This window comes from Trichechus manatus, unplaced genomic scaffold (assembly GCF_000243295.1).
Source record: "Trichechus manatus latirostris isolate Lorelei unplaced genomic scaffold, TriManLat1.0 scaffold00025, whole genome shotgun sequence".
Taxonomy (NCBI): Eukaryota; Metazoa; Chordata; class Mammalia; order Sirenia; family Trichechidae; genus Trichechus; species Trichechus manatus.
In genome coordinates this window covers 17,535,913-17,562,643 of record NW_004443961.1, presented here as the reverse complement: position 1 = coordinate 17,562,643, position 26,731 = coordinate 17,535,913, and the positions used below count along the sequence as shown (strand labels likewise).

Below are 26,731 nucleotides of genomic sequence, written 5' to 3'. Positions count from 1 at the left end.
CTCCATTTTGTGATTGTAATTTTATGTTAAAGAGGATTAGAGTGGAATTGTAACACCCTTACTAAAGTCACATCCCTGATCCAATGTAAAGGGAGTTTCCTTGGGGTGTGGCCTGCACAACCTTTTATCTTACAAGAGATAAAAAGAAAGGGAAGCAAGCACAGAGTGGGAAAGCAGTGCCAGGGGCAGACCGTGTCCTTTGGACCTGAGGTTCCTGCACAGAGAAGCTCCCAGACCAAAGAAAGATAAATGACATGGACCTTCCTCCACAGCCAACAGAGAAAGCGGTCTCCTGGAGCTGATGTCCTGAATTTGGACTTGTAGCCTACTGGACTTTGAGAGAATAAACTCTTTGTTAAAGCTTTGAACTTGTGGTATTTCTATTAGAGCGGCACTAGATGACTAAGACAAAGACCAAAGAATTGATCCCTTTGAATTATGGTGCTGGCAAAGAAAATTGAATATACCGTGGACTGTCAGAAGAACAAATAAATCTGTCTTGGAAGCAGTACAGCCAGAATTCTCCTTAGAAGCGAGGATGGCGAGACTTCAGCTCACATACTTTGGACATGTTATCAGGATGGATCAGTCCCTGGAGAAAGGCATCACGCTTGGTAAAGTAAAGGGTCATCAAAAAAGAGGAAGACTCTCAACAAGATGGACTGACACAGCGGCTGCAAGAATAGGCTCAAGCATAACCACAATCATGAGGATGCACAGGGCAGTGTTTCGTTCTGTTCTGCATAGAGTCACTATGAGTCAGAACCAACTCAGTGGCACCTAACAGCAACAAGTGTGAGGAAGTGAGCTAGGTTCATTTTTTTTTTCTCCCATATGTTTACCCAGTTTACCTTTCCCCATTGCGCCACCTTGGCAATTTTGTCAAAAGTCAGTCTATGTGTGGGTTTATTTCTGGTCTCTTTCTATCTTTACATCAACACCACACTGTCTTTATTACTGTGGCTTTATTCTATGTCTTGAAGTCAGGTAGTACAAATCCTTTAATTGTGTTCACTTTCAAATGTCTTTTGGTGATTTGAAGCCCTTTGTATTTTTATGTAAATTTCAGAATCAGATCAGATGTTGTCCCAGGACCAGCATCATCACCATCATCATCGCCTGGGAACTTGTTAAAAATGCAAATTCTTGGGCCCCACTTCACATCTACTCAGTTAGAAATTCTGGGGGTATAGCCCAGCAATCTGTTTTTAAATGCTCCATGTGATCCAGATGGCACACCAAAAATTTGAGAACCATTGATTAGAGAGATCTGCCAGCTCAAAGTCATGGGTTCAATCTGCATAAAACAAAAGCCTTGCGAACCCTCTGGAGCAGCTCTACTCTGCACACACAGGGTCGCCATGACTCAGAATCAACTCAATGACAACTGGCAACACCACCATGTACACTGCTGCAGACTCTATTTTTAATTCAGGCTTTTGTCAAAAGCAGTGTGAATGAATCAGTGCCCCTTATTACTACTCCAGAGAACAGAAGTGCATGCTCTGGCGAGTGGTGGGCCACAAGCAGCACATCGTTCATATTAATATCATTAAAAACAATCTTTCCATTAGAAGCTAAGCTATTAGAATGACTGCCATAAAAGAATCAATCATCCTTGCAGAAAGTTATATGTGGGGCACTTTTAAAGAACTTTAAGACAGTGGGAGAGGCTGGGAGGGGGGCAGACAAGAGTCAACAGGTTTGATTCCTGTTTTCAAACTGAAGGTGAAAAATGGGTTCCCAGATTACACATTTCCAGGCTTTGCACAGAAGCCTTCTGTTGCTCCAGGAACGTTTAAAGTACCCAGAGGGAACATCTTGGCATAGCAGTTGCTGTTATCCATCTGGCTACCTCACGTGAAGTGATGTACATGCTGCAAGCCACTGGCAGGCAAAAAAAGGAATTCAGGTTCAAGTCCCAGGCCAGTGCACAAGGCCACCACTTTGCAGCCATTTCCTGTAACCCCTGCTTCCCAGCTTAATTTTTCTCCTTTTTAAATCCTCTTACATGCAAAGGCATGGCACTTTAATAACTGCCCAGCAGAGGATATAAAATTAACTCAGGAACTTTTGCTCAAGCAAATGCCAGGATGAACACTACTGGGCTTTTACGCACATTGTGTGGTTTTAATTTCAACCGCATGAAGCCATCATCAATCCTGCCCCCCAGAGGCTAAACTGGTCACCACCCCCCTCAAACCACACCACCGGGTAAAGTCCAAATTCCTTAGCTTATTCTTCAAGAGGAATTCCTAGGTATTGCAAATGTTAATGCACTCAGCTGCTAACCGAAAGGTTGGAGGTTTAAGTCCACCCAGAAGCAGTTCAAAAGATAGGCCTGGCTACTTTAGAAATATCAGCCATAGAAAACCCTCTGGAGCACAGTTCTACTCTGACACACACAGGGTCACCATGAGTTGGAGTCGCCAGCTATACTGTACTTGCATTTCAGTCTCTCCACTCATCTGTGAGTGACCTGAGGGCAGGGAACGCCTCTTGGTCAATGAAATATCTTAATGGCTCCTGGCTTATGCTCAGAAAATTATATACTGAGTGAATCAATGAATGAATCTAGCATAGGATTCCATTAGGATTGTAGTATGTTCTGTGGCTTTTCCAGGACTTTAGGCCAATACTTATTTGGCTATAGTATTTAGCCATTCAGATCTGTGGAAACAGTAAGCGTGCAGATCAACACAGAATAAACTTGGTATAGATGGGTGGGGTCTGAGGGAGGGGAAGCTCAGAAGCTACCATTTTGGAAGCATCTACTATTTCCAGGCACTGTGAGAGTTACTATAGTTGTTACCTCATGTAATTTGATATTATGGATTTGTAAACACACTGGCCTATGCTAAATGATTCCACTAACTCTGAAAGAAAGTAATATAACCATATCATTCTAGAGGGTATATTGTCTTAGATCTAAAAGCGAAACATTTATCTGATTCTTTCTTATATAAAAAAACTTAGGTAAAATGTCATTAATGTGGATTCATGAGGAAGCCATTTGAATTAACGGAAATATGAATTAGGGAATATTCCTAAAATCTGTACAGTAACAGAGACTTTTTTGGAGGGATCAAACGATTTATTAGGCAAATACTACACTACTACTACTACTAATTAGCATATTAAAGAGTAATCCCCTCCCAAAAGTAGGCCCCTGTGTTCACTGGTGGAGCCCTGGTGGAACAGTGGTTAAGCAGTCGGCAGTTCAAATCCACTAGCCACTCCTTGGAAACCCCATGGGGCAGTTCTACTCTGTCCTATAGGGTCGCTCTGAGTCAGAATCAACTTGATGGCAATGAGTTTGGTTTTTTTGGTTCACTGGGTCCTCATCAATGGTGAAAGCCATTTGTTCTTTCCTGCTGGTAAACAATCTGCTTGTATTTTTGTAAACTGGGAATATTTTGAGGAAACCCTCTGCTCCATTAATGTTGTTCTGGTTAGGTACCACCACATCGATTCCAACTCATCACCACCCCATGTGATGGAGTAGAACTGCCCCATAGGGTTTTGTTGGCTGTAATCTTTACGAAGCAGATCGCCAAACTTTTCTCTTGTGGAGTCACTGAGTGGGTTTGAACCTCCAACCTTTCAGTTAGCAACCAAGTGCTTAACCATTTGTGCCAGCAGGATGCCTTATAGCACAAGATAAATTTGAGCCTTGTATCCATTACGAAAGGATCCCTGGTGGTGCAATGGTTAAGTGCTCGGCTGCTAACCAAAAGGTCGGCAGTTGGAACCCACCAGCCACTCTGCAGGAGAAAGATGTGGCAGTTGGCTTCTGTAAAGATTACAGCCTTGGAAACCCTACGGGGTAGTTCTATTCTGTCTTATATGGTCACTATGATATGAGTCAGAATTGACTTTATGGCAACAGGTTACCCATTAGGATGGATTATTGATTCAGAATTTCAATTGAGCTTTTTCTGTTTTAATACCATGTGGCAAACACTGGGAATAGCACAGAGGAAATAAAATTGGCATTACCCAGAGTTCTAACGTTCACAAGACTTTCGTTTAAAAAAAAAAAAAAAGCTTTTTCAAAACTCTGCACTTTGGGGCCCTTTGGGACCTGCTGAGGGTAGGGGTGAGAGTGGGAGAAGTGGTCCAGACCCCCTTCTTCCCACTGTCACTTCAAAGAGCCCCAGGTTCATGTTGCTTTACAAACAAATTGAGTTCTACGTGAGAATGAGTTTGAATAAAGTGTTCTGTAATGGAAGAAAAAAGTTTGAAAGCTACTGTTTTACAACAGTTACAGACACATAGAGGACATCTAGACAGGAAAATAAAAATACTAAACTGATACATAAACAGACCCTGCAAGATTTACATCCCCCACAGGCCAAGGTTAAGTGCATTTTATTGGTGCAGAGCAATGTAACTGTCTAAATGGGTAGAGAGCGGTGGGAAGGGAGCTGTCACCTCCCCACTGATCTCCTTAAGAAGGCCTCTTGGAGGAAGGCAGAACTGAAAGGCTGTTGGATGGAAGGAAGACAACTTAGCAGGGTGCAGGAGAGGAAAGAAGGGTATTCCACGCCCAGGTCAAAATGTCAGTGTACTGCATGCTTATTAAAAGTAAAAATCTTGCTGCTAAATCCATTAATGGTTATAAAAATGTCACCATGCTCCTCATTAGACAAGCTTGTTCTTTTTTCTCTTTGGATTCAGCAGCGTCAGCTGTTTCACACTCTCATTACTGCTTTTGTCGAACTCTCTTCCTCCCACTGTCAGTCTCCTCTTTTCCTTAGGGTTCCCTGCTCCCTCAGAGGGAGGTTTCAGCAACTCTGAAGAGGTGCTTTAACATGAAACTCACTCACTGTTACTCTGCTCACGAAGCGGAAGCGGAAGAAGCTACCTGGGGACCGGGGCTGCGCTGAGCATAATGTATCTACCACTGCAGGTGACGCGAAATGGAAGGGCCGATACTCCCACTTCACTCTGGAGCTCCCGAAACTGAGGAAGCTGTGGGGGAGCTTGTGAAGGAAAGAAGGCCTACTTCATTCCTCAGCTGGGGCAGGAGGTCAGAGCAGCTGTGCCTTGTGGGAAGAGTGAAAGTTTGGGAAAGGTCCCCAAGCTAAGCGTTCTGACTTGAGGTGAGAAACGTGACAACGTTTTCAAAAGAGGAATTTATTACAGCCATCTATCTTCAGTTCGTTTTTTTTAACTTTTACACATGAAATTTCTCTGATGGCTTCCTGATTCCTTTAAACGTCAAACCTGGTTTAACTATTATTTTCTTTTAATATGCGCTTCCTGGCCACCTGGGACCATGTTAGACACCGTCCGTGCTCTTTCTTAATGTTTGGTGAGTGATAGAAGACAAAAGTGTGAAATTCTATGTATCTTTCCTTATGTATTAAATCAGCCTTATTCATTGAACTTTCTTTCACGGGAATGATTTTCACATAACTTTATGCCCAAGATGGCTCATTAACTTGAATCTGTCTCCTTAACATATAACCCCTTGCCGTTGACCCACTCATAGGGACTCTATAGCATATACTCATTCACAAAAGAGAACTGAAATATAAAAATCTTTGGTAAGATTTTAAAGTTAAAAATTAAATTGCTTTGTTTCAATAAACACTTTCTAATCATAAACCTTTTAAGTACAGGATTTAAAGGTGCCTATAAATCTAACCCATTGTTAAATATTAGTAAGAAACTTGATACAAGGCATTAAAAGACAATATGAGTAAATGGTTATTAGATTGTTATATATGCAATTAACTCTTATAAGCCCCAAGCAAGGAAAAGCGTTTAAAATCATATTAAAATCAACCAGCAAATATTTATAGGGTACTTGTTACACGTCCGACACTGTTGAGCACTGGAGCATTAACAGGCTAGGCCCTTTACAGTTTCGTTGCAGAGAAAGACTTAAACACATGGAAAAAGGAGAAATATTTCCCATATTTATGTTTCTAAATACACCAAAAATCAGTTGCCATCAAACTGATTCTGACTTGTCGTGACCCCGTGTATGTCCGAGTAGAACCATGCTCCATAGAGTTTTTAATGGCTGATCTTTTGGAAGTAGATCACCAGGCCTTTCTTCCTAGGCACCTCTAGATGGACTCAAACCTTCAACCTTTGGGTTAGCAGCCAATCGTGTTAGCTGTTTGCACTACCCAGGGACTCCTTTTTTTTTTTTTTAATATCTTAAATATGAAATGCATATAATGAAGGGCTAGGCGATATGGAATGGCTCTCAGCTTTTTTCTACCCCAACATATTGAAGAATCATGACAAACTTTCACTGGTAACAGTGGAAATGTCTCAAGATAGCAGGGGCCTTGATCGGTTAAAGTGTGGAGTATCTTCTTGGTAAAGTATCAGCATCTCAATGAGGTAGCATTATAGTTTGAAAAAGCCCCACAGGCCATCTGATTGGCCCCCCTAGCAGGGTAAGCACTCACTTCCTTTCCCTAAACTCTAGCCTTCCACCTGGCAAGGAAAATTGCTGGAATGGCTGAAGTATAACAGGAACTCAGAAAAAGGAGAGGTCATATAATAGCAGACCTTTTGACAAGCTTTAATGAAATGGGACTGTGATAGAACCTTAAAGAAGTGAATACAATCTTCCATACTTTTCCTTTGGAATATATGCTGTGTCTCTATGATCACGTGTCTGAAGTCTAGAGTACTTGCCAATAGCACAGAATAAGTAACTTTTTTTCAGATATGTGGAATATGAAGGTGTTGACATTTAAATAATTATTTTTATCAGAATAATGCATGCATACCATTTAAAAAGATAAAAAGAGCTCAAAGACACATAACTAAAAACAGCCGACATTTTGCCTTCACCATCCCTCCAAATAATGTAACCAATGATGATTTCTGGTATTTGCTGCATTTTTCTAAATTATACATATGTATTACAATCTCTTGATGCATCAAATTTAAATAACATGTATATTGACTTTTGATTATGGTAGATGGGGATTTTAGCTCTTTTACACTGCTTTCTCCTTATTCTTCTAATAAAATGTATTTCTGCAATTCTAAGAGGCATTGCTTTATATATATTTTAACATTTCTGAAATTGATATGCACTTTATAATGAATATATGTTATATTTTTTCTTACTGGTATCTTGAATTGATGAAACTTTTTTTATTAAATTCATATTCAGTGGTCTATTTTTATGACTATGTAAATACTATTTACTATGGAACCAAGTAGTGACTTGAGTACATTTTTTTCTTCTATTAACATTTCTACTGAAATAAATCATTGCTTAATTTTTTGTTTGCTTAATTTTCTTTTATTTTTTGAAGCTATAGGTAAGTCTTCCCATACATCTATAAAGTGCTTCTCAATATAATTTCACACAAGGTCAAAATTATTAGGTTTCTTTAGTTTATTCATTTATTTATTTTGGTAAACTTTTCTCTGAAGTCCTGCACATCGCTGCTCCAATCTTCCCTCTGAGCATCAGTCTGGGCTGGGAGCTCTCACCTGGGCTTGGTGCTCTCACCTGGACTGAGAGCTCTAGGCCTGTGATTCAGCTGTCATCCTGGGACTCACCCTGTGCCTTCATCTCAGAAACTTCCTTTGCTTGCTCCTGCACTGGATCACCAGCTCACTGGATCCCATGTCTTGTTTAGCTCTCTGGTTTTTATGGCCCGCCCACTAATGGTTTCCTGGGAAATCATTTTCACTCAGAAGTTTGAAAGCATCGTTTCACTGTCTTAGAGTTTCTAACATTACTGTTGAGAAGGACTGACGTAATTCTGATTCCCAATCCTTTGGAAATTACTTGTTTTTGTTCTCCGAAATACTTTAGGATTGTCATGGTAAATTTTGGATGTCAGCTTGGCTAGGCTATAGTTCCTAGTTGTTTGGCCAAACACTAGTCTAGCTGCTGTCATGGAGTAGATAGATAGATAGACAGACAAGACAGATAGACAGACAGATAGATGTTGTGTAGTCAAATTAGACTCATGGTGACCTTACGTACAAAAGAACAAAATGTTGCCCGGTCCTGCATCATCCTCACACTTGCCAGCATGTTTGAGCCTATCGTGGCAGCTATTGTGCCAGTTCATCTCTCTGAGGGTCTCTTTTGCCCTTGCTGGCCCTCTACTTCACCAAACATGATGTCCTTCTCCAGTGACTGATCCCTCCTGATGATGTGTTCAAAATAAGTGGGTCGGACAATATTCTGTTGTGATTCATAAGGTTTTCATTGGCTAATTTTCACAAGTAGAGCACTAGGGCATTCTTCCTACTAAGACTGGAAACTCAGCTGACCCTGCTGGTATTTGAAATAACTGTGGCATAACTTCCAGCATCACAGTAACATGAAAGCCACCACCATATGACAAACTGAAACACAGGTGGTGAATGGAATACTTATACATGATTAAATCAATTTGTCTTGAGTAGAATGAATTACCTTCCACAATATAACCTAACACAATGTAATGTAATTACCTGACATCTAACGTAATGTAATATAATCACCTTCCATAATGGAATGCGATGGAATATAAGTAATCAATTGGTTGAGGTCATACAGGTGTAGGGTGGATCCTAAACCTAATCACTTCTGAGTTATAAATATACCAGAATAGACACAGAGACACACATATAAGAGGGAAGGCAGATGAAATGTGAGGACTCATCTAAAAGCAAAGGAACACCAAGGATAGCCAGCAGACACCAAGAAACTAGGACAGAGCCTCAAAGAAGGAATTAACACAGCTGAGACCCTGAACTGGACTTTAAGCCTCCAGAACTATGAGAAAATAAATTTCTGTTCTTTAAAGCCACCTACTCATGTTATTTCTGTTACAGCAGCCCTAGGTAACTAAGACACCTGGTATTTTGGGATTTCACCAGATGGAGTACTTCAGTGTGGGTCTCTTTCATTTCACAGGCTCTAGATTTCTGGGCCTCTCCAACTCTTAATAATCTGGCTCTGGGTCCTCAAATTGGCTTTTGCAGCTTCCAGTCATCTTGTGACCCTTGAAGATAGTCACACCCAGGTTCTGCTCCATCACCCAGGCTTGTCTGCTTCTGTTTAGCAGCCAATTTCCATACAAGCTAAGAATTGCAGGCTTAAAAATAGTTAGTTGTCCCATGATGCCTCTTCCCAGAGAGAACGTGGTGGCAAGAGTCAGAATTAAAACAGGTCCTTGTGTTCTGTCCCTGAGATCTATCCCTCTTCTCTCTGTGGAGTTCAGAACTTCCTGAGCTCTGTTCTAAGCAATAACGAAGACTATGAATTAATATCTTTATCTGCTCAGCAACATTAACTGCCATTTCAACGGATGACCAGAGTTGTTTCAAGGTATTCTTTTAAAACCTAATTTTAAGCTTAAAATATCAAATGATTTAAAAAAAATTATTGTGGTAAAATATATATAACAAAATAATTGCCATTTAACCCTTTTTAAGTGTGCGATTCAGTGACATTGATTACATTCACTCAGTTGTGCAACCATCAACATTGTCCACTTTAAATGTCAAACACTTTTTCATAAGTCATTTTCTCTGTCAGTGGAGAAGATGTACATAGACACTGGGAGAGAAAACTCGAATCTATACAGTGAAAAACTATGTTAAAGGTGCAGAATAGTGTGGTGGCTAAGAGCCTACGTGTGGGGTCAGTCTTTCTGGGCTTGTATTCTGGCTCCCACACTTACAGCTGCAGGCTCTCATGAAACATACCTAGTACCTCTAAGACTCAGTGTACTCATCTCTAAAACGGTAATAATAGTACTTAATTGTATGCAGTTATTGTGAGGATTAAATGAGACAAGTATAGGTGGTGCTCAGCATAAACAGCAGTTATCATTCTTGTCCTTGACTTCCAGTTACTAATTATTTGACTTGAGAAAATTGCTTACCCTGAGCCTTGTTAATTAAAATCATCTGGACACACACACACACTCTCACACACTTTAGTCAAATATTCTGAGCCGACCTACCCAGGCCAGAGCCAGAGTCGGTACTTCTGAGCCCAAATCCAATGCCTTGTGCCCCATCATCACTGCTACTGTATTCAAAGCAGCTCCCCCTTTTCCCCTTTCATTTTTGACAAGAACTCTTGTTGTCATCTGCTTTTGTTTTCTGGAATCTCTTTCGACTAGAAAAGTCAATTCTTTCTCTGACTCAGGGGCCATACTTCTTCATTTGTATACCGCACCAGCCTCTGGCACTTTCAGTTGGCAGACTCCTCTTTACTGTAGTTAAGTAATTGCTATTCTTCATGCCTTTACCTTAATTCTAGCCTCTCAGAAGTTTACGTTTTATTCCAATCACCACCCTCATCCCAGTTACTAAATCGTGGCTCTTCTTTCCCCTGGGAGCATATTCTAGCTGGGAGAACCTGCCCTGGTTCCAGCTGACTCCAATTGAGAAACAATGGCTGAGCTGAATGGAGACTAATTCAAACCTGCAGGTCTGTTTTTATGATTCTACTTTATCATCCCATGTTAAAGAAAAACGTAAAATAGGAAGTGGGACTGAATGATAAATGCTGCCAATAAAACAATAGTATCAAGTCCCCTACCCCCAAAGCATACCAAATGACCCCCAAAAGACTTTCACTTAGGTTCAAAGATTTTCCATTTTTGAAACACTAGGTACAATATTTTTTAACAGAGTAAATAGAGCCCAAGAGATAGTCATTTAAACACTTCTCTCTCTTCCTCTTCAGTTAAGAGGAGCCAACTTAATATATTTTTCTTTGAATTGAACTCAGGGGAACCTGTTCACTACTGGGGGGTATAAAAAGTATTCGGGAGTCTAACCGACAGCAGAAGACAGTTGGCAGGTTCTGCAGCAGTCCCAGGTTCATCAGAGGAATGCGTATGAAGCTCGTGCCCTTTTACAGAGCGTTTTGACCCTCAGCTCTTTTGAACCTGACCCCTTTAATTTTCGCGTGGCAACTTGCAGCTCATGATGCCTTGGGGCTAGTTATAATAAGTTCACCTCTGAGATTACACATCTGATATTTATAAAAATACAAATACTCCAGAACTTTCTCCAGGCAGGAAATGACAAATCTTTGGTAAGCTATTTTCAGGACTTAAAAAAAGAAAAGAAAAAAGCTGGTGATGAACTAACCACTGAGAGTAAAATGATGTTGCCTTACTGCATATTGAAACCAGTCGTTTCTAACAAAAATGCCAAAAGCCATTATCTCTACAATTTAATACAGTGCAGTAAGTCCCTGGCAATCCCCACTAATCTGCAGCATTACATGGTACTGCACCAGACGGGACATGAGATAATACGGGTGGACTTAATTAGACTCTGGGAAGCCAGCAAATCATGACTCTCTGAGTCCAACTTTGTTATTTCCCAATGAACTCCAGTTGGAAAATATGATCTCAGGTGATAACATTTCCTTAGCTTTTATGTATCTCCTCTTATTACATCAGAGAAGACTGTTGGAAGCAGTGGTGGTAGTGGTAGACAGTGGCACTTCTGGTATGTTTTCTTTTAGAAAGTACTCAACTTTCGAGTTCGCCAGAAGAGTATTGTTTAAGCCAGTGATATACAAAGTCTCTCAAAGCAATGCTACATTTTTTTTTTTTTTACTGTTAAAGGCACAGATTCTTAAACACATTTATATAGTCCAAATGAGAGAAACAAAGGACAAGCTTCCCTGTGATTCTTAGTTGAGGATGACCTGTTAAAAAACGTTCATTCTTGGCTTCGTGAACTATTCAGAGCCAGCTATTCCAGCAAAAGATTTTAATTTAATAAAATACATCAGTAATAACCATAACTCATTGTGCTATTGCTTTCAAAATATTTTAATCCATTTTTTTCCATTTTTACTTTAAAAATTTCAAACATATGAAAACGTTGAAAGAAGGATACAATGCAACATTAACATTTTGCCATATTTATTTATATGTACATACATACATCTACTGACAGAGATACATACATATTATTTATTTTTGCTGAACCAGTTGAAAATAAGTTTCAGACATCATGAGAATTTATTTCTAAATTGTTCAGCATGAATTTTCTTATAGCACTACAATACTATTATCCCACCTAAGGAAAATAACAATAATTCCCTACAATCATTGACTATCTAGCCTTTATTAAACTTTTCCTAGTGGTTTTCCAAATGTTTATTTCTGTAACATAGCTTGTTTATTTGAAGTAGAATCCAATCAAGGTTCACATATTGCATTTGGCTGTTATGTTCCTACAGTTTCTTCTCTCATCTGTAACAGTTCCCACAGCTTTTTTGCTTGTTTTCTTGCTTGCTTTTTAAAGATCTTGAGTTTCTCAAGAGATCAGAGTAGTTGTCTCATAGAATGTTTAAATACCAAACCAAAAGAAAACCTGTTGCTGTTGAGTCAATTGCAACTCATAGTGATCCTATAGAACAGAGTAGAACTGCCCCATAGGGTTTCCAAGACTGTAAATCTTTACATAAGTAGGCTGCCACATGTTTCTCCCAGAATGTTGGAATACATCTGATTATTTCCTTGATGTATCATTTAACTTGTTTCTCTATCTCCTGAATTTGCTGGCAATTAGAACTTAGGTCTAAAGACTGGTTTAGATAAAGAGTAAACATTTTTGGCCAAGATACTTCATAGATTATGCATTTCACTTCATATTGCTTCATTTTCAGGAGGTAAATAATACCAAGCTGGTCCACTATTAGTGATGCTAAGCTTAATAGCTTAAGGTGATAACTGACGGTTCTCTCCACAGTAAGGTACATTTTCTCCTTTCTGCTGTTACATTTTAAAAAACAAGTTTGTACCTATTTTGATGCTACTTCATATCTTGTGTATAAATCATTATAGATCCACCTATTTCAAGGATTTTTTATTTCAGATCCAGGGATGAGACTACAATATGTACATGAACTCCTTAAAATTGTTTGCAAAATGTTATGTATATGCCTGGGGCAGGGTGAAATTCATGTGATTTTCAAAGGGGATGAAGATACAAAAGTGATTAAGAACAACAGTTGTAGGTCAAAGTCTTCATCCTTGAATTCTGTTTATTTTGTCTTTCTCTTTACCCTGGCAATTTGGTGCCTTGTACGCTGTGACCCCAATAAATTTAACGATGTACTGACAGTGGAGCCTCATTGCCACAATTAATTGATTCATCACTTTTAGACCCCAAAACCGTGTGACCCATTCTTATTGTGACCATGCTATACAGTGACACACAGGCATAGAGGTTGACACTTTATAAAGACATTAAAAATTTTTTTATTGCAACAGGAGCAAGACACACACATAGCAAAGGGAAAAAGAGGGAGCAAGTACAGGAGAGGAGGTAAGAGGGAGACAGTCAGCCAAACACTGAGGTCTCGGCTGGTCTTAGTACAGATAAGAGGAAGGGAGAAGAAAAGTGGACCAAAGAAGGGGGAAGAGGAAGAGGGAAAATAAAAGAAAGGAAGTGAAGGAAAGGCACAGAGGCCTATCTAATATAAGCAAGTGAGAGGAAGAATAGTAGGCTTCCCTCCTCTTCTTATAACCCAGAGGGAATTTCATAAAATACTCTTGCTTACTCAGTTTCCTCTTATCATTAGTCTCCCCCTCCAAACAAACAAATAAACAAAAAGAAAAACAATTGCCATGTAGTCAATTCTGACTCTGGTGACTGCATACGTAGAGTAGAACTGCACTCCATATGGTTTTCAATGGCTGTGACCTTTTGGAAACTGATCACCAGGTCTTTCTTCTGAGACATCTCTGAGTGGATTCAAACTGTCAACTTTTCAGTTAGTAGCTGAACGCTTAAACATTTGCACTACTCAGGGACTCCATTAGTCTCGCATTGGGTCTCATTTATCATGTGACTTCATTCTGCAAAATTCTGCTTTCACTATCCTCTAGGCAGCAGAAATACTCTTAGGAAATGGGAGAGGAGGGTACAGAGTTCAGTTCAGATTCCCCTGGGCTCCTCTGACTAGTCCTGGGAGATTTTATTAATAAGGCCCCAAGTATTCCCACCACCTTCTTCCTTCTCATCAAGTCCGAGACAGGCCCAGCCTTCCAATAGTGGCCACAAAGCAGAGCCTCCACTAGCCTATATACCTCCTTTGTGTGATTCTGGAAAAAGGCAACCCATGTGGGCAGACAAATCAGACAAAAGTACCCCCTTTGGGAAGACACAGCCCCACTGGCTCCCGGCTTGGCTATACCTGAGCCTGGGCAGGATTTTGGCCCTCCTCACCCCCGTGGCTGAGCACCATTACTGTTATTTTTAGCATACCAAACAAATAAACCACAATAAGTAGATTCAGGAAACAATTCAAGGAAGAACTCCCCTTTCGTTCTGTTTCCAATATTAGAGGAAACCCGATGAATCCAAGTTTATAAACATACTTCTGCGAAGTGTCCCATTCCATTAATAAAGTGGATTCTTTTTGAACTTTAAGAAAACCACACCGCATCAACCTGGGATTCAGATGATTTTTGGTGTGAAATTTTAGGTTGGCAATTACAGGTATTCATTCATATTGGTTCATTTATCCCCAATAATGCCTCTGTGTTTTATAATGAAAACCTCAGCCCAGGAACTCTCCTCGTAAGCCCATGCAGCTGGATGACAACTTAGATTCATGGTTCTGAGTCTGGTAACTGATTTTTCCTATTAGCTTTAAGGAAATATTTTTCCCATTATTTTAAGTTTAGTATAGTTTAATATGGCTATTACAATATATCACCTCCACCTCCACTCTACCCTCTCAACCCATTTTTGGCCCATTTGAAGCACCATATTCCTTATTCAGTACTTGTAAATCCTTCAGTTGTAGAGTCTATATCAATAACTCATGAGCCTCTAGAAGTAAGACCTATTCTATGGGAAGAAGGTAATGCATCCAGACAATAAGTAGTTGAGCAGAAGTTTATCTTCCTTTGTATATAGGCCAGTTCTGCAGAAGGGAAGAAAGACCAAATGGCACATGAGAATCTCAGTAGCTTATCTTCCCTATGACGCCTCATTCGCTCACCCTGGCATAGCCCGAGAAAACTATGACATCAGTCAAGTTCATCTTATTAGATGCAGAGCCCTTTATGTGCACCTTTCAGTGTTTTCCTCTGCTCCAGACACCCAGGGCCTCCTTGTTACCAGCAGCCCCACTTGACTGGCCTCACTCAAGCAACCTTTCTTTTAAGATGATGGTTGCCCGTCTAGTCAATTAATATGAGTTTCCAGGTTAAATAGTTTCCAGTTCTCCTTAAATACATCCTTCTCCACTGTGGCAGGCATTGGAGATTTTCTAGACCAGGAGTTGTCAAACCACGAATCAAATCCAGCCTAGAGCTTGATTTTGTAAATACAGTTTTATAGGCACACAGCCACACCCATTTGTTTACATATTGCTCGTGGCTGTTTTCACGCTACAACAGCACAGTTGAGCAGTTGTGTCAGAGAATGTATGGCTTCCAAAGCCTAACATATTTACCACCTGGCTCTTTACAGAAAAAGTTTGCCACCCCAAGATGTAGACAATAGCTAGTTCTCCCTTCCCTTTTGGTGTACTGAACCCTACTCTTCTGTTATTTTGTTACTTAACACTGATTTCTACCCAAACTGATTGTTACACCTTCCCTATTAACAGGATGGGCACCACCCTGACATATACCAACTCAAAGGTGAGATGCCAGAGATAGAAATTATAGGTGTCTTCTAAAGCTGATGTGAAAATATGTTTATAATAACTTGCTTAGCTCATGACCAACAGATCTATAAACTTACCACCTGTGAGTGAGATCCTGACCCAGTTCCTGGATGTCACACTCATGTCTATATAGAATAAGAAGCCATAAGAGAAGTGTTTAGTGTTTTCATCTTTTTACAGAATGAGGAAGTGGGGAAAATTGACTCTGGGGTCAGAAAGACCTGAATTCTATACCAGGCTCTGTAATTTTCTGGCTGTGTGATCTCTGGCTAGTTATTAAACTCTCTGGGGCCACAGTTTCCTCATCTCCAAAGAAAGTGCCTGACACATAATTGTGCCAAACTGAAGAACTATATGAAGAAGAAAGATATAGCCTTCTTTACAGAGATGTTGAGAGGAAAAAGTGAGGTAAGTTAGGAAGGAATGTCTGGTGCTTAATATTCCCTCAATAAACGTGCCTTCCCTTTCTTTTTCCAGCTGGTTCTACTCTAATCTTGGCACCTCCAATTCCTTGATAATCATGAATGCTCTTGAATTTCTGTGATAGAGAACTTATCTGCTGCCCTTCTTTCCTATTAACTGCTTTTCTTACCAGTTGATGATACTTCTCTGTACCCTACATCCTTCAGATAATTTCATCCTTCAACATGGGGGGCTCAGCCAGACCTCTGCTGATTACCTGCTGTTTATCTGCTCCATTGCCTGCTGTTCACCTGCTCCAGCCCTGTCCCAAATATGGACTTGTTTGGAACTTTTTATTGGTTCTTGGGGTTACCTGAAGCTTCTTTTGGGGATCGATCACCCAAATTCAGATCTGACCTTGGATTCCTAACCCATTTACCAAATGATCAGGTCCTGCCTTGGGTAATGTTCTGGAAGAGGCTGCACAGGCCTGGCTCACTACTATTTACTCCCCATTGCTAACTGCCACATTGTCTCATAATCTTGTTTCTCCGGTCTCTACAAAAGGTTTAAGATTAACCGATGTTCCTCCTTGGAGGATGGAAAACAAGTGATAATGATGTAAGGATGAAAACCGAACAAAGCATCCATCTTATGACAAGAAAAACCAGGATGTTGCCAGATAATCCCCAAGGATGTCACCAGATAACCTCGAAGCATACCAGTAGAAGATTAACTCATCTGAGACATGACCACCTCAAGGGGAAACTAACACAAACTTCTAAAACCCATAATCCTGTCCCTATAAGAGCCTTCAGCCGATCTCCAGTGGGGAAGATAAGTTTTTTGGAGGAATCTATTCCCCTCTGTCTCCTATATATCAATATATAATAAACCTCTCGCTTCTCACCTCACCCGTCTCAGAATTGGCTATTGTGGTAGGTGGCTCCAATCCGTGTTATTGCGGTAACAGTTCCAGTGCCTGACAATGGCCTTCCCAGGGTGTCCCATCTATGACTGGCCAAGCCTTGCTTCTGAGTCTCAGACCAACCATTCTCCTCTCTTTGCTCCAGTTTCCCTGGGGCTAAGCCCTGCTTAACACAGCTCTTTTACCTTGTATATGGATGCTGAAATGTTGCATGATCAATACTTACTGCTGTAAAGGGTCTGTGTGAAGAAGCAGAGTCTCATCTGAAAGGTAAAGTCAGTTTTAGAATCTAGAAGTATGCCTTTCAGACTCTAAAAAAGCATTTAAGGAGATTATCTTAGAGATGTGTGTTTGTGTGTGCGTGCACGCAATAGCATGCACATGTGTATGTCAGGGGATGGAGGAGGTTTTCTTTTGGTGTTGATTGTAACGGTGGCAAGAATCCAGCAGTCAGATCTTCAATGGTGAGTATAAAGGCAGTAAAAGGGAATCCATGTAATGTGTTGGTGAAATGGTTCAAGCTTTTTTGGGCTAGAGTACATATTTCAAGATAGCAAGTTGAAGAGGAGGGGCAGTGAATATTTTGACCATAATATAATCAATCACAATTATATTATTGTTCCACCAAGGGTTCTGCTTCTTCTCTTGGGGTCTGTATAATGGGACATCTATTTCAGAGGCTTATAGGAGCATTAAATATTTAGCACAGCACTTGGGATATAATAAATGCTTGATAGATGCTACCATGATTATTTTTCTTTGCTATGAAATTGGCAAATACGTAAAATATAATACCTAGTGTGGAGAAATGGATGCTTTTATATATTGCTTTTCAGAGCTTAAATCCATACATTTTCTGGAGAGCAATTTAGCTAGATACATCAAGAAATTTACAAATTTGCATATCTAATAATTCATTCTAAGAATTTGCCTGAAACAAATCATTAGACATGTGTGCAAAGATACAAATACAAAGATGTTCCTTGTAGCTTTAACATAGAAAAAACTATAATGTGTTCAAAAGTTATTTGATTGGCTAGATAAATTATGGCATATCTACACAAAACAGCCCTAAACAGCCACTGAAAAGATAATTCAGATAGTTGCCTATTTACTCATATGAAAATATTTATAATACATCACTACATTACTAAGGTTTTCACTTCATTGAAAATGAATAGCAGTGGAACATTGTCTGATATAGGGCCAGAAGATGAGCCCCTCAGGTTGGAAGGCACTCAAAAGACAACTGGGGAAGAGCTGCCTCCTCAAAGTAGGGCAGACCCTAATGATGTGGATGGAATAAAGCTTTAAAGACCTTCATTTGCTGACATGGCATGACTCAAAACAAGAAGAAGCATCTGCAAACATTCATTAATAATCAGAATGTGGAATGCATGAATCTATAAAAATTGGAAATCATCAAAAAATGAAATAGAATGCACAAAGACTGATATCCTAGGCATTAGTGAGCTGAAATGGACTCATATAGGCCATTTTGAATCAGACAATCATAGGGTCTACTATGCTGGGAATGACAAATTGAAGAGGAATGGCATTGCATTTATTGTCAAAAAGAATATTTAAAGATCTATCCTGAAGTACAACACTGTCAGTGATAGGATAATATCCATACGTCTACAAGGAACACCAGTTAATACGACTCTTATTCAAATTTATGCACCAACCACTAATGCCAAAGATGAAGAAATCGAAGATTTTCACCAACTTCTGCAGTCTGAAATTGATCAAATATGTAATCAAGATACATTGATAATTACTGACGATTGGAATTTGAAAGCTGGAAACAAAGAAGGATTGGTGGCTGGAAAATATGGCCTTGGTGACAGAAACAATGCCAGAGAGCCCATGATAGAGTTTTGCAGGACCAATGACTTCTTCATTGCAAACACTTTTTTCAATAACATAAATGGCAACTATACACGGGGCCCTCGCCAGATGGAATAAACAGGCATCAGATAGACTACATCTGTGGAAAGAGACGATGGAAAAGCTCAATATTATCAATCAGAACAAGGCCAGGGAGCTGACTATGGAACAGATCATCAATTGCTCATATGCAAGTTCAAGCTGAAGCTGAAGAAAATTATAGCAAGTTCATGACCTTTAGTATATCCTACCTGAATTTAAGACCATCTCAAGAATAAATCTGACGCACTGAACACTAACGACTGAAGACCAGATGAATTGTAGGATGACATCAGGACATCATACATGAAGAAAGCAAGAGGTCGTTAAAAAAACAGTAAAGAAACAAATGACCAAAATGGATGCCAGAAAAGACTCTGAAACTTGCTCTTGAACGTCAAGTAGCTAAAGGGAATGGAAGAAATGATGAAGTAAAAGAGCTGAACTGAAGATTTCAAAGGGTGGCTTGAGAAGACAAACTAAAGTATTATAACAACATGTGCAAAGACCTGGAGTTAGAAAATGAAAAGAGAAGAACATTCTCAGCATTTCTCAAGCTGAAAAAACTGAAGAAAACATTTAAGCCTCGAGCTGCAATATGGAAGGATTCTATGGTTTTATGGGCAAAATACTGAACGATGCAGAAAGCATCAAAAGAAGATGGAAGGAATACACAGAGTCACTGTACCAAAAGGAATTGGTTGACGTTTAGTCATTTCAGAAGGTAGTGTATGATCAAGAATCAATGGTACTGAAGGAAGAAGTCCAAGCTGCAATGAAGACACTGGAGAAAAACAAGGTGCCTGGAACTGACAATACCAATTGAAATGTTTCAACAAACAGATGGAGCACTGAAAGTGCCCATTTGTCTCTGCCAAGAAATTTGGAAGACAGCTACCTGGCCAACTGACTAGAAAAAGTCCATATTTATGCCTACTCCAAAGAAAGGTGATCCAACAGAAAGTAGAAATTATCGATAAATATCATTATATCACATGCAAGTAAAATTTTGCTGAAGATCGTTCAAAAGCAATTGCAGTAGTACATAGACAGGGAACTGCCAGAAATTCAAGCCGGATTCAGAAGAGGACGTGGAATGAGGGATATCATTGCTGATGTCAGATGGATCTTGGCTGAAAGCAGAGAATACCAGAAAGATGTTTACCTGTGTGTTATTGACTAAAAGGCATTCAATTGTGTGGATCATAACAAATTACGGATAACATTGCAAAAAATTGGAATTTCAGAACACTTAATTGTCCTCATGAGGAACCTGTACATAGACCAAGAGGCAGTTGTTCGAAATCAGGAAGGAGGTGCATCAGGGTTTTATCCTTTCACCATACTTACTTAATCTGTATGCCGGGCAAATAATCTGAGAAGCTGGACTATATGAAGAAGAACATGACATCAGGATTGGAGGAAGACTCATTTAACAACCTGCAATATGCAGATGACACAACTTTGCTTGCTGAAAGTGAAGAGGACTTGAAGCACTCACTGATGAAGATCGAAGACTGCATATAACAACAATTATGAGGATGGTGTAGGACCAGGCAGTGTTTCATTCTGTCATACACAGGGTGGCTATGAGTTGGAACTGACTCGATGGTACCTAACAACCACCACCACACATCACTAAGTGAGAAAAATCAGGTTAGATAGCAATATGTATAATATTATGACACTTTTTGATAAAGTAATATCATATTTGCATAAAACTCATAAGTAAATACATTAAAATATTAACATTGGTATTATCTTTGGGTCAGGGGATAATAAATGAGTTTTATTTTCTTTATATTAAAAAAAAATCTTAAATATGATCATCTAGGAGACAGCAAAGACAGCATATTACCTAATCAGAATGCCTAGTTTCAAACCCTGATACTTTTATATCTCTGTTTCCTCATGTGTAGTAATAAATAAAGATATTCCACTAAAATAATAGAAGTAGTTGTGAAGGAAATGTAGCATCATGGAAGAATGCGGATGTCATAATGTTCAATGAAAAATAAAGGGGGCATAAGATGAAGGGGTTATTAAATCTTACTAAATAATATGTTTAAGCAGAATACTGCTTGATTTGCCCTTTGTGATTCATATGTAAGAAGAGGAAACTAAGAAACTGCAATAATCAGGCCACCAGATAAGGGAATTATTTCAAATGTAAAGGGATTCTTCAGCTAATAATCTAACAACTTTAAAAAAGAAATTAGGATTTAGGAGTTATTCAATGAATTCATTTTTTCTTTAACATTAAAAAGCATCACATAAGCATTATAACAGGAATGAAGGAAATTATAAAAAATAGAATACATGATAATACCATCACTTTAATCAACTGCTTTCATTTTTTCCTTTTTTCCAAATCAGACAGTGTCTATATACTTATGCATTCTGCATAGCCATAGATTTAGCAGTTAAATTTTTACCATTAGAACTTTCCATATACTTTTTCAATGTATCTATATGAACTTTAAAAACTGGGACAGTAGTGGTACTATATTACTATATTGCTTTTTCTTTTTCTTTGCTCTTTGCCTTTTTCATGTAGTAATATGCATACATCTACCAATTTATATCATTATTTATATTGGCACTATGGCATTTTATTTCATAGCTACATCAAAAACCTTATTGATGGGCATTTGGGTTTCTTCTAATTTCTGCTGTTAAAATACTGCTCAGTGAGCATCTCTGCACATGTAATTTAGCTCACATTTTCAATTATTCGTTAGGATAATTCCTGGAAGTAGAAAGGTTGGTCAAAGGGAATACCTTTGTAAGGCTATAGCTGAACTACCCTTCAGAAAATGTGTCAAAGTCATGTACAAAAGCGCCTGTTTCCCCACATCCTCATCAAAGAGAGGATATATAATATATATATGATACACAGTAGCTACGTATTATTAGATTATCATTAGACTATATATACCTGCATGTATGTATACAGTCTAATGATAATCTAATAATATCAAGGAAAGGATAAGCTTGCTTTATTTCACTTCACTCTACAAAATAGTTATGAGTCCTGCTTCTGGGAATGGGCAGTGTGATGAGGTTAGACAATTTCTGTCAACAGGAAACAAATATAAAACTGGACAAAATTATTCCAAACAGTCATTTCAGGGATTTGAAAATAGCCAAAAGCTGGCAACATCTTTACAAGTGTTTATTCCTTAAAAACTGCTACTGTATTTGATAAGAACTGTGAATTTCTTACTAGGGGAGTGTTACTATCCCCTTCAAGCTAGGGTAGTGAAAATCCACAGCTTTACCAGCCAAAAGTGATGGACTAGAGTTGGGGCAGGTGGCAGAGCAGCTATAAACTTAGGGGGAAGGGATTTTGGAAGAGACAGAGCTATGGAAGTGCTGTGATAATAAATTCTCCATACATACACTTAGCTTACTGTTAAACTACATATGCCTGACAAAATTTATAGTTCAAGATTTCAATGCTCCTCTATTAGCAATTATTAGAACAAGTAGACAGAAAGGCCGTAAAGATAGAGATTTCAAAACTCTTATATCCAACCTGACCTAATTGACATATATAAAAAACTACAGGTAACAACAGAATAGATATTCTTTTCAAAGGCACATGGACCATTCATCAGCACAAACCACATACTGGGCCATAAATCAAGTCTGAATACATTTAAAAGGCCTAAAGTTATGCCCACCAATCATAAAAGAATTTAATTAGACAAAAATAACAGAAATAAATTTGGGAAATCTCACATATGTGGAAACCTAAAGCCACAGTTCAAAATAATCCACGAGTCAAAGAAGAAATAAGGAAATATCTTGAATTGACTGAAAACAGAAAAAAATCAAAATCTGTGGAATGTACCCAAAGCAGAAGAAAATTTATAGCTTTAAACTCTTATATTAAAAAAACTTAATGAATCCACCCCCCCCCCCAAAAAAAAAAAAAACTACTAGAACTATTAAGTGAATTTATCAAGGTCACAGGATACAAGGTCGATAAACAAAAGTGAATTATATTACTAGCAAAGATCAATCTGACAATGAAATTTAAAACATCGTTCATAATACCATCAAACAATTAAAATACTTAGGAATAGATTTAACAAAAAATGTGCGAGACCTCTACAGTGAATCCATAAATCATTGCTGAGATAAATTAAAGAAGGCCTAAATAAACAAGGAGCTATATCATATTCATAGATTAGAAGACTCATTATTGTTTAGGTAACAATTCTTTCTAAACTTATCTATAGATACAGTGCATCTCAATAAAAATTCCAGGGTTTTTTTTTTTTTTTTTTGGAGCAATGGACAAACTGATTCTAAAATTTATACAGAAATGCAGAGGGCTAGAATAGCCAAAACAATAGAAAGGAGAACAGAGTCAGAGGACTTACACTATCTGATTTAAAGACCTACAAAAAGCTACTGTAATCAGACAGTCTGGTATTGGAATAAGGATAGGCATTAGATCAATGGAACAGAAATTATGGTCAAGAAAAAGACCCATACTTGATTTGAGATATCAATAGTTTCTTTCACAAATGTGCCAAAGTAATTCAATGTGGATAGGATATAGTCTTTTCAATAAATGCCACTGGAATAACTGTACACTCATACCACAAAAAAAAAAAAAGAATCCCAACCCTTACCTCACACCATATACATTAACATGAAATGGATCAGAAAGTCAAATTAAATAGATATTCATAAAACATCTAGTAGAAAACAGAGGCAAAAAAATTTAGAGGCCTTATATTAGGTAAAGATTTCTTAGGACACAAGAAATAAATGAACCATGAGAGAAAAAAATATTGATATATTAGACTACATCAAACTTAAAAAAAATTGCTCATTGAAAAATATTGTTAATAAAATGAAGAGGCAAGCCATAGATTGGGAAAAAATTTTGCTTGTTATATATCTGACAAAGGATTCTTTTCCAGAGTATATAAAGAAATATTACAACTCTATAACTAGACAAACAATCCAACAAGAAAGTTAGAGGAGGGGGAGATGTAAATACTTCCACAAAGAAAATATACAAATGGCAAAAAAGCGCAATGAGATATCAGTACACACCCGTTAGAACAGTTAAAAGGAAAACAACTGACAGCATAAACTGTTGGTAAAAATGTGGAGAAACTGGAATTCCCATTGTTGGTGAGAAAGCCAAATGACATATCCACTTGTAAAACAATTTGCCAGTATTATATAAAATTTAACATACATTTGTTATATGACTTAGCAAAATGTGCTCACCTTGGTAGCACGTACACTAAAATTACAACGATACAGAGAAGATAAGCATGGCCCCTGAGCAAGGATGACACACAAATCTGTGAAGCATTCCATATTTTCCTGTGTATATTCTCAACAAATAAAATAAATAAGATCTAGCAATCCTACTACCAGATATTTAACAAAGAGAAAGGAATATATGCCTACATAAAGATCTGTACCCAAATATGCATATCAGTTTTATTCACAATACTCCCAAAATGGACATACCCCAAATGTCTATGACTCATTAACAGATTAACAAATTTGGTACACCCATATATGGGAACACTACTCAGCAATAAAAAGGAATGGACTACTGATACATGCAAGAACACAGACGATTCTCAAAAATATACTAAGTGAAAGAAGCTATAGACAGATAAAAGATACTATATATTATCTAATTCCATTTATTTGAAATTCTAGAAAAAGGAAATTCCCAGTGACCAAAAGCATATCAGTGATTGCCTAGGGCTGAGGTAGGGAACAACTGCCAAGTGGCACAAAATTTTTTGTGGTGATTGAATTGTTCTGAAATTTTATTGTGGTTGGATGACTGTATACATGTACCAAATCTCATAGAACTGTACACTTAAAATGGGTTAATTTTCTTATATGTAAGTTATACATCAATAAAACTGTACAATAAATAGACTCTATGCAGCAGAGATGTGAAGAACAGTTTTTATAAATAGCTATCATGTACACAATAATGGGAATAAGTGAATAAGCTCTCTCTCACCCTCATTTTATCCCTTTTAACTTCATTATCGGAGGCAATGACCAAGAGGTCTTTGGAAATTAGTCTTTACTTTTTGCCTAAATACTCCCAACTGGATAGTATTGGTTCCTTCATATAACACACCAAATACAAATGCTGCCCAGATGGACAAAAGATGTATTGTCTTCAAACCACTGGGTTGGCCCCTTATGCTTAACTTTTACTTCAGATATTCAAGTTTAAAAGCAACCATATGAGGATTTATGGAATTTTGTAAAGAGGGGGGAAAAAAAGAAGTTGAAGAAGAATAAATAAAGAAAACAACTTTCGCTCATGGGAGGAAACTTTTTGTGCCAACTTTTAGTTCAGAATGATCTTTTGTTGGCCAAATTCCCAATTCCTCAAAGTACAAGCTTATATTGGAAGTGCTGACACAATCTCAAATGTAGCGCTGCAAACGGGATGATATAATAAACAGCAAGTAAATCTACTCCCTATCTTTCATGATAGTCTCCCTCCTTTGCAACAATTCACCTCATTTTTGCTTTTGTTGTTATTGTAATAATATACTAGACAAGTGACTGAAAAATCACATCTTTTCTAAACTCTGTTTTCATGTACTTTTGTAATAAAAATTCACCTTGGTGCTGAAATTTTTTAGACTTGTTTTTCTCAACAGCGATTTTAAGAAGTATTTTATTTTGCACCAAGTGGCCAACTTTCTTTTCATTTACCCTATTTCTGTTCTCCTATTAAATAATTCAGACGCTGCAGATTTCTTTTTAAGCTACCTGCTCCTTCCATTAGGATACCATCAATGTCTGTAACTAAAAAGAATCTAGGTAAATAACTTTTACTTCTTTGGAGGAAAGAAATAGCTCAGTTGGCACAAGAGTGCTTTTGTACTCCGTGTTTCATGTTTTACTGAGAGTCGGACAACTAAAAATGCTGCATTATTACCATGTTAATTAGAAGCTTAATGTGTGATAGAAACACTAGATATTATGTACATTTCTAAAATTGCCTCAAATAAATTATGCTTAGCTATTTGGTTAATGAGTCAAGCTTAATTCCCATAATGCACCTGAAATAATTGGGCTCAACTGCATGGAAGAGAATTCACAGTTCTTGTTTTTCAGTACAAGTGTGAGACACCTAAATCCTTCATTCAATGTTTTCTCCTTCATGGCTTCATCTTGTTCTCATCTTTCAAATTATCTAAACCTAACTGTTAAACTGGAGCCCTCGTGGTGCAGTGGTTAAGAGCTACGGCTGCTAACCAAAAGGTGGGCAGTTCAAATCCATTAGGTGCTGCTTGGAAACCCTATGGGGCAGTTCTACTCTGTCCTATAGGATTGCTATCAGTTGGAATCAACTCGATGGCAACGGGTTTGGTTTGGTTTGGCAACTGTTAAACCACCAGCTGCTCCAAGGGAGAAAGATGTGGCAGGCTGCTTCAGTGGAGACTTACAGCCTTGGAAACCCTATGGGGTTGCTATGAGTCAAAATCAACTTGATGGCAGTGGGTTTGATTTGGTTTGGTTTTAGCCGTTAAACAGGTCTTCAAATTACAACTTGTATGTGTGCACATAGGGCCATGACTTACATTTCTGAGGAAAGTATACCTGAGAATTTCCTGAATATAGTGCATGTGAAAATCTCTAAGGGTCTTTTTACAGTTGTCAATGATTAAGATCTGGTGCGATAAATGTAGACATTTGAAATTCAACAATGAGGATTGATCACTCAGAGTTAGGTATAGCTTTCACATTACATTTTGCCCATTGAAATTTAGGTCACATCCTGAGGAATGGGAAGGGGTTTA

General features: G+C 38.3%; 1 non-coding gene across 1 annotated transcript; it reads left to right on the top strand.

The window, feature by feature from the left end:
* Nucleotides 1-24,156: 24,156 nt before the first annotated feature.
* On the top strand, nucleotides 24,157-24,263 carry LOC111820071 (U6 spliceosomal RNA). The gene has a single exon (XR_002823599.1). It is a non-coding gene; the product is annotated as a U6 spliceosomal RNA (small nuclear RNA).
* The last annotated feature ends 2,468 nt before the right edge of the window (nucleotides 24,264-26,731 follow it).